The 15,153-nt window shown below is 43.4% G+C and overlaps 4 non-coding genes across 4 annotated transcripts; 3 read left to right on the top strand and 1 right to left on the bottom strand.

Moving 5' to 3' along the window:
* The first annotated feature begins 6,110 nt into the window (after nt 1-6,110).
* On the top strand, nt 6,111-6,408 carry LOC148774164 (signal recognition particle RNA). The gene has a single exon (XR_016036117.1).
* A 2,202-nt stretch (nt 6,409-8,610) lies between these two features.
* TRNAF-GAA (transfer RNA phenylalanine (anticodon GAA)) lies at nt 8,611-8,683 on the bottom strand. Its single transcript has one exon. It is a non-coding gene; the product is annotated as a tRNA-Phe (tRNA).
* A 755-nt stretch (nt 8,684-9,438) lies between these two features.
* TRNAE-CUC (transfer RNA glutamic acid (anticodon CUC)) lies at nt 9,439-9,510 on the top strand. Its single transcript has one exon. It is a non-coding gene; the product is annotated as a tRNA-Glu (tRNA).
* Nucleotides 9,511-13,043: 3,533 nt separating this feature from the next.
* Nucleotides 13,044-13,125, top strand: TRNAL-AAG (transfer RNA leucine (anticodon AAG)). The gene has a single exon. It is a non-coding gene; the product is annotated as a tRNA-Leu (tRNA).
* Nucleotides 13,126-15,153: the final 2,028 nt, after the last annotated feature.

Raw genomic sequence — 15,153 nt, 5'->3', positions numbered from 1 at the left:
CTGTCAAATGGATGCGGGACATCTTTTTCAGCTTCTGTAGTTGCAGTCGCTGTTTCTCCCTGGCCGCTGATAAGGGCAATCGTAATTTCTGGTTCGCAACAAAGGGCGGTCCAGTGCTGCATCCCTCTGAGTGCTTAAATGTGCGAAATAAGTGGTCCGTAGTCGTGAGCGTCAACAGTTTGGCTGTGCCTGTAGATTAACTGTTGTGCTTTTTGTCCAAATAGTGTTAGCTTTATGTTTAACGTTGTGCATATTATGACCATATTTTCTAAGAGTCTAGATAATGAAAGTGGGAACAAACGAACTCCCGTGGGAATTCCAGCATGACCCAGATCACTGAAAAAGTCTAAATGACGGATTGAAGAACACATATAACTGGATTAGGGAGGTAAATTACCGAAGAAACTGCACAGTATGTAGAAATTTGGATTTGGGCATGGTGAAAAAGGAGGTGTGGAAGTACATGGGGAGACTGAATCTCCCAAATCTGGGTTTAGACGGGCGAGAACTTTCCAATCAGGTTTTCTTAGTCTCCAAATGACACCAGTGCTCATTCAAAAATAGAGTTGGATATAACACTTGAAAAGTCCTGATTCAGAGGTTGCAACCGGGAGGCAAACAAAAAGGTAAATTTTGATACCATGTATTGGTCTCTTGCAACGTGGAGCTGATTCTGTCTGATGACCTTTCTGTCTACAATATAACAACTTCAAGTGATGTGTCAAAATACGGCAACCAAAAAATGTTTCCCTGGCTCCGACGACTTTCGCTTGAAACATAGTGTCGAAAATCGTCTTCTTGATTTGTCTGTAGATATAACAAAACCGCTACATACTTAAATGATTGTTGATATCTTGTTTAACTACAAACGAGGCCTTGTTCATCTATCTGCACAATTTGCAGAGCTGCAAATGTGAATTTTGGCAAATTCTATTTAGCCTTACCAAAGAATATGAAAAGGTCTTATCTGCTAAATGTCCTGCACTCCGTGTGCACATAGCATTGCTTTAAAAGACTGTGGCTTGCTTACTCGTGATGCTGAGGTTTTCATGGTTTATTGAAGTTTATAGTCAGTTTTATTTTCTTCAAAATGGGCAGAAGCACTTACTGAGATTTTTAACCTCATACAAATGTAATGAGATAAACTCTTTGGGCCTCCAAGGTGGCTGTCATTGTTGCTGGCCATAGAAAATATGTTGAGTATTGGCCTGCTGTAAAATCTTTATTTTCAAAGAATGGGATACGAAGAATGTACTTCTCTAATTTGGAAATGCTTTGAGGATGGGAATGGATAAAAGTACTATAGTAAAACAGAAATGTATATGCTCTTTCTCCAGTATTGTTTGTTGTTGATCATGACAAAAACTCATACACTGAAAAAATGATTCATTTTGTGGGAAATATGACTACTTAAGAGTGAAATAATAATAATAATAATACCAGAAAGGGGCAGCCAAATAGCAAGAAAAACAGAATTTTCTTATTTGCTAAAAGTACAATATAACTTATTTGAAATCTAAGTTTTATTTCACACATTTTAATTGCTGCTATGATTATTTATCAAGATTAAGAGAACTGGAAAGTAGCAGGTTTGGGGATGGGTAGGAAATCAAGAGACCTTTGAACATACCAAGTTTGTGTTGCCTTTTGAACATTCAGTGGAAATGTCAGTCATGTAAACTGGATCTGCTTAATGGAGAGGCAGGGTTGAAAATTAAAATTTGGGAATCATCAGGGTGTAAATGGTGTTTAAAGTCAGGTGATCAGGTGAGCTCATGAAGGGAGAAGATAAACGTGGGGGAATACATGAGGACTCAGGTAGGGACCTTAGAGAACTCCATAATTTAGAGACTGGGAAGAGGAGGAAATAGAGAAGGAACTTTGAGGTAAAGTTCAAGTCTGTGGCATTGAAGATAAGGTTCACAGTGTGCCCTCATTATCTACTAATATGTAACAAAGAATTCCAAAACACAGTGCCTTGTGGTATGCAGAATAATGGCCATCCTAAAGGCATTCTCTAATCCCTGGAACCTGTGAATGTTACCTTCCATGGTAAGATGTAGTTTTCAGATGTGATTAAGGACCAGGAGAGGGGGAGATGATCCTAATCACCAGTCTTTAAAAGTGGGGTGGAGGAGTAGAAGAGTAGGTAAAGAGATAAGATTTTGAGAAGGACTTGACCTGTCATTCATGGCTTTGAAGAGCCAAGGAATGTAGCAGCCTTTAGAAGCTGGGAGTGGCCATTAGCTTACAGCCAGCAGATAACAGACTTCAGTCCTACCACTGCAAATAAACAAACTCTGTGAAGCAGGAAACAGATTCTCCCCTTGAGCCTCCAGAAGGGAATGCAGTTTGCCAATACCCTGCCCTCAGCATGGTGAGACCAGATGCGTCACTTCTTCTTCTTTTTTTTAAATTATTTTATTTTATTATTGGACACACAGACTATGGGATCTTAGTTCCCCATCTAGGTATTGAATCCATGCTCCCTTCATTGGGAGCTCAGAGTCTTAACCACCTGACCACCAGCAAAGTCCCCAAATGTATCACTTCTGACCTGCAAAATTCTAAGATAATAACTTTGTGCTGTTTCAAGCCACTGCGTTTGCTGTGATAGCAGTAGAAAACCACTTTATTATTTCTCTTGATTCTGTTGGTTGACTGGGCTCATCTGGGCAACTCTGCTCCATGTGATGTCAGCAGGAACTTCGATCCTCTGAAGACTTGATTGGGCAGAGTTGTTCAAGACGGACAGCTCATGTGACGGGTGTTGGCAGCTGGTGTTTGTGATCTGCTAGGAGTTTGGTTGAGACTGTTGCCTAGAATGCTTGACTGTAGCCTTTCCATGTGGCTGGGTTCTGAAAGGGAGCTTCGCAGGCTGAGCATTTCAAGAAACCTCATCAGAAGCTGCTGGGGTTCTTATGACTCAGATGGGCCTGGAATGGGCAAAATGTCATTTCAATGAAATTCTACTAGGTCAGCCAAGATTCACTGTGAAAATATGCTACACAAAGTTGTGATTACTGAGAGACCTGCTTCATTGGGGTCAGTTTGGGGAGACTAACTTCCACACAAGCTAACTCTTTTTTCATCTGCAACGTCATCTTAATCTTATTCTCTGGCCTGTACATTGTTGGTGCTCTGCTCAGGTCTACTTGAACTTGGAACTAGGGATTTTGACACCTTTTCAGCTTTGTACCTGTCGGACTCTTTGCGAGCCCATGGACTGTACAGTCCATGGAATTTTCCAGGCCAGAATACTGACCTGTATGGTCCATGGGGTCGCAAAGTGTTGGACACAACTGAGCAACTTTCATCATTTCATCACCAGCTTTTTGTACCTGTTGATGCTTCATGGAAAGACTCTTTCCATGCCCTATGGATCTGACATAACTCCAACATGTGTGATTTTCCACCACATCACCAAGCAGTTCTTTACACCTGCTGGCTGTCCTACAATTCAACTCAGTTCTAACACTATCTACCCAGAGATAGTGTCAGATTTTACCAGTTAGGGGCTGGGTTCCACAAGACTGCCCTGCGCTTCAGATGCCAATCATGAGTCCAGGTTGTTAGCTGTGCATATGATCAACTGATTATAGATGGGAGTTTTAAAAAACTCCTCTCTTTGAGTTTGATTAATTTGCTAGATAAAAGAACTCAGAGAAACATTTTATGTATGAGTTTCAGTTCAGTTCAGTTGCTCAGTTGTGTCTGACTCTTTGTGACCCCACGGACTGCAGAATACCAGACCTCCCTGTCCATCACCAACTGCCGGAGTCTACCCAAACCCATATCCATCAAATCGGTGATGCCATCCAGCCATCTCATCCTCTGTCGTTCCCTTCTCTCACCTTCAATCTTTCCCAGCATCAGGGTCTTTTCCAGTGAGTCAGTTCTTCACATCAGGTGGCCAAAGTATTGGAGTTTCAGCTTCAGCATCAGTCCTTCCAATGAATACTCAGAACTAATTTCCTTTAGGATGATGGACTGGTTGGGTCTCCTTGCAGTCCAAGAGACTCTCAAGAGTCTTCTCCACCACCACAGTTCAAAAGCATCAATTATTCGGCGCCCAGCTTTCTTTATAGTCCAACTCTCACATCCATACATGACTACTGGAGCAATCATAGCTTTGACTAGACTGGCCTTTGTTGGCAAAGTAAGGTCTCTGCTTTTTAATATGCTGTCTAGTTTGGTCTAACTTTTCTTTCTTTTAATTTCATGGCTGCAGTCACCATCTGCAGTGATTTTGGAGTCCCCCAAAATAAAAGTCTGTCACTGTTTCCACTGTTTCCTCATCTGTCTGCCAAGAAGTGATGGGACCAGATGCCATGATCTTAGTTTTCTGAATGTTGAGCTTGTATGAGTTTACTGGCTTATTTTAAGAGACTTTCACTCTGGAACAATTAGATGGGAGAGTTGCAAAGGGCAAGGTGTGGGTAAAGGGAACATGGAACTTCCATGCCTTCTCTGAGCTGGTCACAGTCCTCACATTTCCAAGTGTTCACCAGCCCCAAACTCTTCAAACCCTGTCTTTTTTTTTTAATGGATACTTTGTTATATAGGCACTATTTTAAATCATAGGCCATTAGTAATTTAACTGACTCGATGGACATGAGTTTGAGCAAGTTCCAGGAGCTGGTGATGAACAGGGAAGCCTGGCGTGCTGCAGTCCATGCGCAAAGAGTCAGACAAGCCTGAGTGACTGAACTGAACTGAACTAGTCCCTCTCCCCTCCCTGGAGGTGAAGGTGGGACTGAGAAGATTAGTTTCCTTGGCAATCTGACTCCTCCAAGTGAGTAGTTCCAAAATCCCCTTATTAACACAACAAAAGGCACCTTTATGGCTCTCATCAATTAGGAAAGTCCTAGGGTTTCCGGAACTGTGTGTCCTGTGAGGAAGACCCAATAATATTTATTATAAATCTTGATCACACCTTCCTTACCTGCCTAATCATAGCTCATCTTTAAGACACATTTCAGCTATCATGTCCTCCAGTAAACTGTCCCCATCTTTAGGTTAGGTGCCTGGATTGATGATGTCCTCTACACAAAACCCTGCCTTTACGTCTATGGAAGAATACAATTGTTAATTCTCCCTGGTTTACTTGTTTGTATTTTTTTAAAAAATCAGGCCATAAACTCCTCAGAAGAGTGCATTTTGTACTGATTCCCCAGATGGACAGCACAAAGAGGGGTCTCAGTAAATGTTGGCTGACAGAGCAGTAACTGAACTGTTCTCTATATTTATTATTATCTCTGTAAAGAATCTGCCTGCAATGCAGGAGACCTAGGTTCGATCCCTGGGTCAGGAAGATCTCCTGGGGAAGGGCATGGCAACCAACTCCAGTTTTCTTGCCTGGAGAATTCCATGGACAGAGGAGCCTGGGGGCCACAGTCCATGGGGTCAGAGTCGAACACGACGAAGCAACTAACACACATACTGTATGTATTTATTACTTACCACAAAGCAGCAAACAAATGCATCCAGCATGGTACTGTACGGTATGTCAAGGTTTCAACCAGGTCAAAATTATGCATGCAGGAGGGCGGAAACTAAAAAGGATGCGGGGTCGGGGGTGGGGTGGGGTGGATGCCTATGATCGTTTGGGAAGCCACAGCTGTCGGCATCTTTTATTTTTCTCTATAATGTTCTAATGTAAAGCTGTCCATGTTAAATAAGGGTGTACAACCATCAGGTTCCAAAGCGTCAACAACTTTGTCATTTGCCGCACGGGCCGCTGATTGTCCACACCTGGCAGTTTGTTAGAAATGAAGAATCTCAGAGCTCACCCCCAGATCCACAGCATTAGAACCTGCATTTTGGCGAGATCCCCCTATGATTTTGTACGCGCATTGAAATTTGCGAAGAACGCTCAACGCTCAGCCTCTGATAAATTTACGGCCGTTTATGCAAAGATTCCCAGGACAACACGATAAAAGAAGCGTATTCACTTCTCTGCCCTTGTTTTCTGCGTTTCTTGAGCCCCTTCCAGCAATCTTGAGGGGGTAGTGGGCTGGCAACAGGGGAGTCGCCGGGCGGGTCCCGCCGCGCGTCACCGCAGGGCCGCCGGCCGCAGCCTCCAGGCCCGCGGCGCCTAGTCTCCCCGCGCCGGGCTCGGTGGCGCGCGCCTGTAATCCCAGCTTCTTGGGAGGCTGAGGCCGGCGGATCGTGGGTGCCCGGGGGTTCGGGACTCCGGCGCTGTGTAGAGCGGGCGTCCGCACTGGGCCCGGCACCAACATGGGGCTCCCGGGGGAGCCCGGGGGTACCAGGTTGTCTAAGGAGGGGGGGACCCGGCCCAGGCCGGACACGGAGCAGGTCAAACTCCCCGTGCGGGGCGGCGGTGGGACCGCGCCTGCGAGCAGTGCCTGCAGTTCTGCCCGGACATCCGACGAGACCCGCTCTCTTTTGTTCACCGTCCATTGACAGGATTCTCTCTCTAAAAAAAGTCATTTCCCCCCAGCATTATTCTCTCACACGGCCAACCACCTGACTTCAGGGCGGGGCTCATACTGCTGTTAAAAGATAAACTGAGGCATCTTAAATTTTTAAAAAGATTTTATTTGAGCAAAAATCGATGCCAATGGAGCAGCATCCAATCTAGCGGATAGGAAGGAGCTCCGAGGAGCTGTATAAAATGGAAGGCTCTGGTAGACAGAAGTGAGCAGGGACAAGGAAGTTATATTAGGGAAAAAAAGATCATTAGTTATTGCTAAATTTCTTTCCTTTAGGGGATGGCAGGAGCTAGATTATCTATACTGATCAGGTAATTCCTGATTGACTGGTTTTACATTACATTTCTAGGCGGGCAAAAACGCTAATTAAGTCTGGGCTTGGTGACAATGAGGCTTAGCCATAAATGACTCCATTTTGGGCCTGACCTTTTTTTTTTTTTTTTTTTAAACACTGGCTGTTTGCTTTATCTTTAGATTTTGCACACAGGGGTAGGGTGGTACAGTCAGGCAAACTGGAAGAAACTCTTCTTAATGACTTATTATTCTGGGGATTTCTCCACTCTGCAATCGGCCTTTCCCAAAACAGTAAGGCTATATTGCATTTTGTAAATACTGCTTCATTATATTGCATTACCTGACTAGTGTATAATCCAAGACAGATGTGCAACAGGTCTGAACTTCAAGTTATTTTCAGGAACTTTTCACTCAATAACCTGTACACAAAAATTCTTCCTTGACTGGACAGAAGACCTGAAGAGACATTTCACCAAAGCAGATATATAGATGGCAAATACACACACGAAAAAGTTTTCAACATCATTAGCCACTAGGGAAATGCAAATTACAAGCACAATGAGATGTTACTAGATACCTATCAGAAGAGCTACAACAAAACTAGTAACAATGCCAAAGGTTGATGAGGCTATATATGTTGCTGATAGGAACGTAAAATAGTGCAACCACTCTGGGAAACACTTTGTCAGTTTCTTTAAAAACTAAATATGCAAGTACCATGCTACCCAGCAGTTGCACTCCTGAACATATATCCCAGAGAAATGATGACTGATGTTTACATAAAAACTATCCTCAAGTGTTTAGTATATTTATTCATACTAGTAGAAACCTGGAAACAACCCAAATGTCCTTCAATGGAGAATGTTCAAACTGATGAATAATATACAGAATACTATTCAGTAATAAGAAGGAATGAACTATGAAAGATTCAACAACTTGGATGAATCTCCAGAAAATTACAGTGAGTGTAAAAAGCCAGTCCCAATAGATTATATTGTATATATGGTTCTATTTATATAACATTCTTGAAATTGCAAAGATGTAGAAATGGAAAGCAGTTTAGTGGTTGCCAGATGTTGGGGTGGGGGGAATAAGAGGTCAGCGGCTATAAAAGGGCAACCTGAGGACCCTAGTGGTGATGGAAATATTCTGTACCTTGACTTTATCAATATCAATACCCTGTTCCTGATATTGCATTATAATTTTGCAATGTGTCACCACTGGGGGCAACTCAATAAGGCATTGGCAACCCACTCCAGTACTCTTGCCTGGAAAATCCCATGGAGGGAGGAGCCTGGTGGGCTGCAGTCCATGGGGTCGCTAAGAGTTGGACACGGCTGAGCGACTTCACTTTCACTTTTCACTTTCATGCATTGGAGAAGGAAATGGCAACCCACTCCAGTGTTCTTGCCTGGAGAATCCCAGGGATGGGGGAGCCTGGTGGGCTGCCATCTATGGGGTCGCACAGAGTCGGACATGACTGAAGCGACTGAGCAGCAGCAGCAGTAAAGCATACATGAGATCTTTCTTCATTATTTCTTATAACTGAATGTGAACTTACAATAATCTAAAAGTTAAAAATGAATTTTAAAAAAACAGAGGTCAGAACACTGAGAAGTATCCATTTCTAAAAAGAGTCCTTAGAAGTGGGGGAGAGGGAAGATGTAGCAGCAGCAGCAGCAGCAGCAGAAGTTCATCCCTAGGTTTCTCCGACTGAAAGAACCGTTTTATTGCACGATCCCCTTGTGTCTTCCTTTATGAATTTGAGGGAAAAAAGTCGCCTATTTTTCTGGTTCTGCGCGCATTTTGTTTACATTAGTGCAGTCAGTATTTTAATTAACACTAAAATGAGCCGCTTATCTGCCGAAACCCGGGATCGAACCAGGGACCTTTAGATCTTCAGTCTAACGCTCTCCCAACTGAGCTATTTCGGCTCCGCCCACAAGGTTTTCAAATAATGTGTAATAGCTTTATGCTCTATCCTTTTAGTCACTGCTGCCGCTGCTTTTGCTGCTAAGTCACTTCATTCGTGTCCGACTCTGTGCGACCCCATAGACGGCAGCCTACCAGGCTTCCCCGTCCCTGGGATTCTCCAGGCAAGAACACTGGAGTGGGTTCCCATTTCCTTCTCCAATGCATGAAAGTGAAAAGTGAAAGTGAAGTCGCTCAGCCGTGTCCAACTCTTAGCGACCCCATGGACTGCAGCCCACCAGGCTCCTCCATCCATGGGATTTTCTAGGCAAGAGTACTGGAGTGGCTTGGCATTGCCTTCTCCCCCTTTTAGTCACTACTTACTAAGAATTTGTTTGATAAACATCACGATAAGCACTTTGAGGAAGTCAAAGATAAATTTTAAAAGGACTTTCATCTTCTAATGGCTCACCAATTTATAAGGAGAAAGATAAGAGAATTACAAATTAATGTTTTAAGAACTGCTGTAATGACTTCGTTAAATCTACAATTTATTCTTGAGTAAATCCACAGGTCTGGAGCAGGGAAAGAGACTCTATGAAGCTACATGCCCCGATTTCTTCTTCTTCGGCGTTGCCACTTCTTCCCCTCTTCCATTTTTTATTAGTTGGTGCGGACAGGAGGTCCTTGTAAAAACGAAAGTGATCCTGTTGCAGTGCCACTTCGTACCTGCGGAGCATTAGCCTCGTAGGTTTTTCTTGAGAAACTTTTAGCACCTTCCCTGATGGTCTAGTGGTTAGGATTCGGCGCTCTCACCGCCGCGGCCCGGGTTCGATTCCCGGTCAGGGAAAAGGTCTCTCGCTTTTGTCTTTTATTTTAAACTACTAGTGTTTCCGCATAGGGGAAACTTTAGAAGTGTATAAAGCTAACTTTTAATTTTCATATGAAACATTTTCGGTTTAGAAGCCCTGCAATGGTTTTGATATTCCAAGCTTAAAATGACAAATGATGTAAATTAAAAATGGTTTACCAAAAATGGGTAAATGAGTTAGTTACTTGTCATTGATCAAAAAGTTGTCCACTATTCCTAAATGCCTCAAAATTTTAATTTATTCGATTGGATGATCCAGTGAGAGAGAAATTTTGGAGGCAATTGATTAGCTTTAGGAGTTGATTGAGATTCAGTTCAGTTCAATTCAGTCGCTCAGTCGTGTCCGACTATTTGCGACCCCATGAACCACAGCACGCCAGGCCTCCCTGTCCATCACCAACTCCCGGAGTTCACTCAAACTCATGTCCATCGAGTCGTGATGCCATCCAGCCATCTCATTCTCTGTCGAGATGAAAGAAATCGAGAAGCTATTTTCTGGACTTTTGTCTTCGCTGGTTGTGGGCGAGTTTCTGAATCCGGGAGAGTAGCTGGAATTTTGAAAAGCACTCTCTCTGATGGATTTTCTAGTTTCACTGCTTCGGGAGAAGGGAGATCGCCCGAGAAATACTGGCAGGGTAATTGAATCTTGGGTCTAGGCGATCTCCGGACTGACTGATCTCCCCAGCTCCTTCACCTCTCTTTAGCTACGAATTTACAGTTTGTCTGGGGTTTGCTAAGAAAGAAAATAGGGGAAAGCTAGATCATTAAAGGAAAACTGTCAAAAACTAAGAAACAGGCAAACAAAGTATTGAGCATGTCTGAATGTTTGCACCTGAGAAATTTACTGATAACTACTTGAGGAACAGCGGATCCTATTATTCTCCTGACTTTTAACAGTTTCGTGCCTTTGCGATAACTGGCTTCTGTCTGACAGTACTGGGGCACGAATCTTTGTTACTTGATTTGTCTAAATAACAGTCACAGTGTATTGCTTATTATTTCCTCCTCATTTCTTATAAAAGTTCAGTGCGCATGTGAACTCTTCACAAGTTTCCAAATAGAAATCGTGGTGTCCCTGATCTTATTCTACAAACAGATGGTGTTTTTATGATCATGTTAAATGAAACGCTAGTACTCTTTCTAACTAATTGCACATTTCCTGCTCTCCCCCAACCCCCAAATATAAATTCCCAAATTTCATAATCTCTTTGAGCTGGGACACTCCTTTGTTATTTTGCCAATACTCTTCTTATGTTAATACAATTTAACACCAATGTAATATTAATTTATGTAAGAAATTTTAATTTTCTATAAGCATAAAAGTAGTAGTTTGTCGAATTTCTCTGTATACTGAAGCTGTTTTGTGTTTTTTTTTTTGCTTAATGTTTCACAGGGAATCAACCTATAGGCCTGATGGCAAACACCTCTTAAACAACATCTTTTAATGATGTCATATTTTGTCTCCTCTCTATGTGGCAAGAATCTTTTGCTTCATTTCTTTTTAATGTTTTTAAGAGAGGAATCTGGGTAGAACCCTTAAATGTGTTTAATGCTTTTCTAAATATTAAAACTTTCCCACATAAACTTAATTGGATTAGAGACAAAGGACTCTTCTTTGAAAGCTACCTGAATTTTCTTCTTCTGCGTGGAGATAATTTCTCCTTCACTTCTTTCTGCTTCCATTTCTCACTCCTTCATGAATTTCTGTCTTCCTTCCAGGAGAGGGCCTGTTGGAGGAAAGGGGTTGCAGGTTCAATCTTGACCCTGACCCCCCTCCACCCAAACTTTCCCTGTTACACTTCTCACCAGGTCTGTCTTACTCCAACATACATTCCCCAGTGCATTCATAAATTCTTCCAACCAGGCCTTTCCAGATCTATGCGAAGTTGGCTCTTCCAACTAGATGTGAACGCAGCCCTCCTGCATTTACAACCCTGAGTTATAATTACCTGATGAATGTTTGCCTTCCCTGGTATTTCTGAGGGTGAGGATAGCATTGGTCAAATGTTTCTACTGAATACTCAGTGTACTGGCCCAGGTGCCCAGGAACAATACTTGTTGAATGAATGAGTGGGCTTCTGATGCCCAATCTTTGATATAGTCAGTTTATCTCAATTTATTTCTTCAATTTTCTTTTTTCCCCTTGTTAGTTTACCATGTAGGAATGCAAACCCCAGAAAGAGAAAACTGGTATCTGAATTGATGCGTTTGATGGATCAAGATGACGCTGATGAACTATTAAACTAGCTGGTACCTAGCAGGAGGATATCATTGCTCTTTGTCTTTGAGGGTTAAAGTTGTCACAAAGTGGCCAGTTTCCATCAAATTATGTCCATATTGGCACCCAGAACTGGTGGGAGTACGTATTAATAATACTGATAGTGGAGTGGAGTCTACTTCTGTTGTGAGGGACCGAGACAGAGAACCAGGGGGAGGGCTCGGAATGACACAGCAGATGAGAAAAGAGGCTCCTAGCTTGGGATATTGGAGAAGGAAATGGCAACCCACTCCAGTGTTCTTGCCTGGAGAATCCCAGGGACGGGGGAGCCTGGTGGGCTTCCGTCTATGGGGTCACACAGAGTCGGACACGACTGAAGTGACTTAGCAGCAGCAGCAGCAGCTTGGGATATATGGAGAAACTAGGGAAAGAAGCTTTAGGAAGAGTAGGGGGTGACTGTGTTGCTTTTGCTCTATTGAGAATCCTTTTTCTTAGTGATTTTCCTAAGGTAATCTCCTTAGAAAATAACACCTGGTAATTGCTAAAGTATTGCAGCTAAGGATACTGCATGTATGCATCCTAAGTCACTTCAGTCGTGTCTGACTCTTTGTGACACCATGGACTGTAGCCCGCCAGGCTACTCCTCTGTCCATGGGATTCTCCAGGCATGAATACTGGAGTGGGTTGCCATGCCCTTCTCCAGGGGATCGTCCCGTCCCAGGGATGGAACCTGGTCTCTTTATAGTTTTGATTCAAACCTTGGCGTTTCAAAATGAACCGCCCAATGCCTTTGGTCCTGGGGGCATTTCTGCAGAGACCGCGTTCGTCCTGAGGACTGGGCTCTCTGCTCCTTTCGTCAAGTTGTCTTTTCCCCCTAGCGTCCCCTCATCCAAAACCACTGCTGGACTCTCAGCTGTGTCGCGGCTGCGCGGGACATCACCGTCCATCGCGGACGCGCAACCCACACGACCACCTGCAGCTCTTTCCTCCCGGGTTGGTTACAAACGGGCGGGCGGCTCGGATCCCCGGGTTTCCTTCCCTGCTACTCCCAACTGTGTGGAAGTAGGGTATCAGGGATCAGGCTGGGTGGTGGTTGAACGTCAGGCAGAAATTTTATGGCAGTATTGGTGAGGCTGCTGCTGCTGCTAAGTCGCATCAGTTGTGTCCGACTCTGTGCGACCCCATAGACGGCAAACGCCAGATAAGAGTCCTGGGGGTTGGGGAAAACGTGACTGACCGTAAGGGGAAGACTATCACTCTTAGGGAAAATGATCAAAAGGCGAGCGCCGGGAAGGGTAGCGTGGCCGAGCGGTCTAAGGCGCTGGATTAAGGCTCCAGTCTCTTCGGGGGCGTGGGTTCGAATCCCACCGCTGCCAGGGCTCTTTTCTTTATTGTAGGACTGCCTGATGTTAGACGATTTTTCTTCATGCCCGAAGTGGGCAGTTCCAATATCCCACAAAGTCAGTCCTTATCTTCCCCTGTTTCGACTTCTGTTTACCCAAGGGCCATAGGTAACTACCCCAGAATAATGCTCAACGGACTCAACGGAAAACATGCGCTCAAATAATCTAATTGTCTATACGTTGTCGTTCAGTCTATTTGAGCGGCCAGTATATTTTCGGCATCATTCTAGGCCCTGAGGATGCATCAATCAATAACACAAACAATAAGTGCTTTTATGCATACAATGCTTATTACAAACAAATGAATGGATGTCAGCTTCCTGGTAATGCCCTGCAATTCAATATAGATCCTGCCAGTGCCTCCGAGGGAAAATTTATGCTTAAAATAGTCACTATCCTTTCTCCAGCCTCTCTCAGCTCACTTACTTCGTGTCCTTCTCTAATTTGGAAATACTTACAGGATGGGAATGGAGAAAAGTATCAAAATCGTCTTTTTTCGGAGCCTTGTTTGAAAAATCTTTTCTTGACCTGAGGGCATACAAACATTTTCCGAAATTTACAACTATATAGCAGAATCGAGTCTATCCTAATTTCTCTGGAAGAGGAAATGACAACCCACTCTACAATTCTTGCTTGGCAAATCCCATGGACAGAGGAGCCTGGTGGGCTACAGTCCCTGGGGTCTAAAAAGAGACACAACTGAGTGACTGAGAATTCACCCCACTTTGCTGCTGCTAAGTCGCTTCAGTCGTGTCCGACTCTGCGACCCCATAGACGGCAGCCCACCAGGCTCCCCCGTCCCTGGGATTCTCCAGGCAAAAACACTGGAGTGGGTTGCCATTTCCTTCTCCAGTGCATGAAAGTGAAAAGTGAAATTGACGTCGCTCGGTCGTGTCCAACTCTTAGCGACCTCATGCACTGCAGCCTACAAGGCGCCTCCACCCATGGGATTTTCCAGGCAAGAGTATTGGAGTGGGTTGCCATTGCCTTCTCTGTCACCCCACTTTAGGATTCTTTTAAAATGTACTGACTTTTCCACAGGTAAAATATCTGAAACTTCTTCAGCGTTTTTTCATAATGTTAATTTTCAGTGTTAAATAAATATCAAAAGATTCCTGGAGTTTGAGCTAGTAATTTGGGGATTTTTACTGCAGGACTGAGAGTCAGTTGGGAGTTTTAAAGGCAGTTGTACACCTGAAGTAAACAAAATATTGTAAATCAACTATACTTCAATAAAAACAAATAAAGCCAGTGTCACGATCATAGGACTATCTTAGGGAGACAACGGTCATGTTGAAGAGGGACTCCTGAGGATGAAGTCTACTCTATTTGGGCTCAATACAGAGGTTGCTCAACTTTCACAATGGGATGTCAGGCTTGCCCCCTCCTTCAGTTAACCGGTGTTTGAAAGATATGACTCTACAGTCAATAACACAAAACAGCAACACTCCAGGATTGTCCAGAATTTAAATTGGAATTGAAACTTTGCCAGATTCTGTTAGAAGATGGACTAAAGAAGCGACATGAAAGGATTCACTTGAGGGTTCTCATGATGGGCTAAGGACTTTTGAGTCCAAACTCTAAATGCACATCATAATTTGCAGGTAAAAGAAACATCCTGAACATGTATATATATTTTACAAAAGCATATATGCTGTTGTAATTAACGAAACCTCAGATTTTCTGGAGAACACGACAACATTTTGCCATCAAGCATTAAAGTACAACTACTTGTAGCTTGTGTATGCATGAGGGAGAGTGTGTTGGTGAAAAGTTTTCATCATCAAATAAGGGGTCTTCATACTCAAAAAAGACTGGAAAAGCACTGTGAATTCTCCAGACACAATCTGAATTCTGTTCTTAAGTCACATTGTATCATCTGAAAGCCACATATATGGAGTTTCATCTTCCATAGAAACAATTTTAGAGTTAGAGCCTAAATGTTTTCATCTCAGTTTTCTTCAACAAACTATATAAGAGATGCCTATATAAGCAACATGC

This window comes from Moschus berezovskii, chromosome 23 (genome assembly GCF_049115385.1).
Source record: "Moschus berezovskii isolate FMDL1 chromosome 23, NW_MosBer_1.0, whole genome shotgun sequence".
NCBI classification, from domain to species: domain Eukaryota; kingdom Metazoa; phylum Chordata; class Mammalia; order Artiodactyla; family Moschidae; genus Moschus; species Moschus berezovskii.
Note: the sequence above shows the minus strand (reverse complement) of the source record. Positions and strands in the feature narration are given on the sequence as shown.